General features: G+C 48.0%; 5 non-coding genes and 10 pseudogenes across 5 annotated transcripts in view; all 15 read left to right on the top strand.

Moving 5' to 3' along the window:
- LOC133935975 (5S ribosomal RNA) overlaps nucleotides 1-26 on the top strand; it is a 119-nt gene extending 93 nt beyond the window's left edge. The window contains exon 1 of the ribosomal RNA XR_009914094.1: nucleotides 1-26. This exon is cut by the window's left edge and continues 93 nt beyond it. This is a non-coding gene — a ribosomal RNA (5S ribosomal RNA).
- Nucleotides 27-88: 62 nt separating this feature from the next.
- Nucleotides 89-207, top strand: LOC133934887 (5S ribosomal RNA). The gene has a single exon (XR_009913052.1). It is a non-coding gene; the product is annotated as a 5S ribosomal RNA (ribosomal RNA).
- A 62-nt stretch (nucleotides 208-269) lies between these two features.
- LOC133937326 (5S ribosomal RNA) lies at nucleotides 270-388 on the top strand (annotated as a pseudogene).
- A 62-nt stretch (nucleotides 389-450) lies between these two features.
- LOC133942545 (5S ribosomal RNA) lies at nucleotides 451-569 on the top strand (annotated as a pseudogene).
- A 62-nt stretch (nucleotides 570-631) lies between these two features.
- On the top strand, nucleotides 632-750 carry LOC133940090 (5S ribosomal RNA; annotated as a pseudogene).
- A 62-nt stretch (nucleotides 751-812) lies between these two features.
- Nucleotides 813-931, top strand: LOC133946743 (5S ribosomal RNA). Its single transcript, XR_009918425.1, has one exon. It is a non-coding gene; the product is annotated as a 5S ribosomal RNA (ribosomal RNA).
- Nucleotides 932-993: 62 nt separating this feature from the next.
- LOC133943848 (5S ribosomal RNA) lies at nucleotides 994-1,112 on the top strand (annotated as a pseudogene).
- A 42-nt stretch (nucleotides 1,113-1,154) lies between these two features.
- LOC133942768 (5S ribosomal RNA) lies at nucleotides 1,155-1,263 on the top strand (annotated as a pseudogene).
- A 62-nt stretch (nucleotides 1,264-1,325) lies between these two features.
- Nucleotides 1,326-1,444, top strand: LOC133936017 (5S ribosomal RNA). The gene has a single exon (XR_009914134.1). It is a non-coding gene; the product is annotated as a 5S ribosomal RNA (ribosomal RNA).
- Nucleotides 1,445-1,506: 62 nt separating this feature from the next.
- LOC133942191 (5S ribosomal RNA) lies at nucleotides 1,507-1,615 on the top strand (annotated as a pseudogene).
- Nucleotides 1,616-1,677: 62 nt separating this feature from the next.
- LOC133937962 (5S ribosomal RNA) lies at nucleotides 1,678-1,796 on the top strand (annotated as a pseudogene).
- Nucleotides 1,797-1,857: 61 nt separating this feature from the next.
- LOC133943920 (5S ribosomal RNA) lies at nucleotides 1,858-1,976 on the top strand (annotated as a pseudogene).
- Nucleotides 1,977-2,038: 62 nt separating this feature from the next.
- Nucleotides 2,039-2,157, top strand: LOC133934228 (5S ribosomal RNA). Its single transcript, XR_009912420.1, has one exon. It is a non-coding gene; the product is annotated as a 5S ribosomal RNA (ribosomal RNA).
- A 62-nt stretch (nucleotides 2,158-2,219) lies between these two features.
- Nucleotides 2,220-2,338, top strand: LOC133941997 (5S ribosomal RNA; annotated as a pseudogene).
- Nucleotides 2,339-2,400: 62 nt separating this feature from the next.
- Nucleotides 2,401-2,500, top strand: part of LOC133937546 (5S ribosomal RNA) — a 119-nt pseudogene continuing 19 nt past the window's right edge.

Raw genomic sequence — 2,500 nt, 5'->3', positions numbered from 1 at the left:
CCTGGGAATAACAGGTGCTGTAAGCTTTTTTCCACTTTTACCTGACGTATTTACATGTATAAATAAGGGTCAGAGGGTGGACTCATTCGCTTAAGGCCACACCAACCTGAATACGCCCGATCTCGTCTGATCTCGGAAGCTAAGCAGGGTCGGGCCTGGTTAGTACTTGAATGGGAGACTGCCTGGGAATACCAGGTGCTGTAAGCTTTTTTCTTCTTCTACCTGAGGTATTTACATGTATAAATAAGGGTCAGAGGGTGGACTCTTTCGCTTACGGCCACACCAACCTGAATACTCCCGGTCTCGTATGATCTCGGAAGCTAAGCAGGGTCGGGCCTGGTTAGTACTTGAATGGGAGACTTCCTGGGAATACCAGGTGCTGCAAGCTTTTTTCTTCTTTTACCTGACGTATTTACATGTATAAATAAGGTTCAGAGGGTGGACTCATTCGCTTACGGCCACACCAACCTGAATACGCCCAGTCTCGTCTGATCTCGGATGCTAAGCAGAGTCGGGCCTGGTTAGTACTTGAATTGGAGACTGCCTGGGAATACCAGGTGCTGTAAGCTTTTTTCCACTCTTACCTGACGTATTTACATTTATAAATGAGGTTCAGAGGGTGGACTGATTCGCTTACGGCCACACCAACCTGAATGTGCCCGATCTCGTCTGATCTCGGAAGCTAAACAGGGTTTGGCCTGGTTAGTATTTGGATGGGAGACTGCTTGTGAATACCAGGTGCTGTAAGCTTTTTTCCACTTTTACCTGACGTATTTACATGTATAAATAAGGTTCAGAGGGTGGACTCATTTGCTTACAGCCACACCAACCTGAATACGCCCGATCTCGTCTGATCTCGGAAGCTAAGCAGGGTCGGGCCTGGTTCGTACTTGAATGGGAGACTTCCTGGGAATACCAGGTGCTGTAAGCTTTTTTCCACTTTTACCTGACGTATTTACATGTATAAATAAGGTTCAGAGGGTGGACTCATTCACTTACTGCCACACCAACCTGAATACGCCCGATCTCGTCTGATCTCGGAAGCTAAGCAGGGTCGGGCCTGGTTAGAACATAGATGTGAGACTGCCTAAGAATACCAGGTGCTGTAAGCTTTTACCTGACGTATAAACAAGGTTCAGAGGGTGGACTCATTTGCTAACGGCCACACCAACCTGAATGCGCCTGATCTCGGAAGCTAAGCAGGGTCGGGCCTGGTTAGTACTTGGATGGGAGACTGCCTGGGAATACCAGGTGCTGTAAGCTTTTTTCCACTCTTACCTGACGTATTTACATGTATAAATAAGGTTCAGAGGGTGGACTAATTCGCTTACGGCCACACCAACCTGAATGCGCCCGGTCTCGTCTGATCTCGGAAGCTAAGCAGGGTCGGGCCTGTTTAGTACTTGAATGGGAGACTGCCTGTGAATACCAGGTGCTGTAAGCTTTTTTCCACTCTTACCTGACGTATTTACATGAATAAATAAGGTTCAGAGAGTGGACTCTTTTGCTTACGGCCACACCAACCTGAATGCGCCTGATCTCGGAAGCTAAGCAGGGTCGGGCCCGGTTAGTACTTGGATGGGAGACTGCCTGGGAATACCAGGTGCTGTAAGCTTTTTTCCACTTTTACCTGACGTATTTACATGTATAAATAAGGGTCAGAGGGTGGACTCGTTTGCTTACGGCCACACCAACCTGAATACGCCCGATCTCGTCTGATCTCGGAAGCTAAGAAGGGTCGGGCCTGGTTAGTACTTGGATGGGAGACTGCCTGGGAATACCAGGTGCTGTAACTTTTTTCTTCTTTTACCTGACGTATTTACATGTATATATAAGGGTCAGAGGGTGGACTCATTCGCTTACTGCCACACCAACCTGAATACGCCCGATCTCGTCTGATCTCGGAAGCTAAGCAAAGGTCGAGCCTGCTTAGTACTTGGATGGGAGACTGCCTGTGAACCCAGGTGCTGTAAGCTTTTTTCCATTTTTACCTGACGTATATACATGTATAAATAAGGTTCAGAGGGTGGAATCATTCGCTTAGAGCCACACCAACCTGAATACGCCCGATCTCGTCTGATCTCGGAAGCTAAGCAGGGTCGGGCCTGGTTAGTACTTGGATGGGAGACTGCCTGGGAATACCAGGTACTGTAAGCTTTTTTCCACTCTTAACTGACGTATTTACATGTATAAATAAGGTTCAGAGGGTGGACTCATTCGCTTACGGCCACACCAACCTGAATACTCCCGGTCTCGTCTGATCACGGAAGCTAAGCAGGGTCGGGCCTGGTTAGTACTTGAATGGGAGACTTCCTGCGAATACCAGGTGATGCAAGCTTTTTCCTTCTTTTACCTGACGTATTTACATGTATAAATAAGGTTCAGAGGGTGGACTCATTCGATTACGGCCACACCAACTTGAATACGCCCGATCTCGTCTGATCTCGGAAGCTAAGCAGGGTCTGGCCTGGTTAGTACTTGGATGGGAGACTGCCTGGGA

This window comes from Platichthys flesus, chromosome 22 (assembly GCF_949316205.1).
Source record: "Platichthys flesus chromosome 22, fPlaFle2.1, whole genome shotgun sequence".
NCBI lineage: Eukaryota > Metazoa > Chordata > Actinopteri > Pleuronectiformes > Pleuronectidae > Platichthys > Platichthys flesus.
This window is presented reverse-complemented; position numbering and strand designations above follow the sequence as displayed.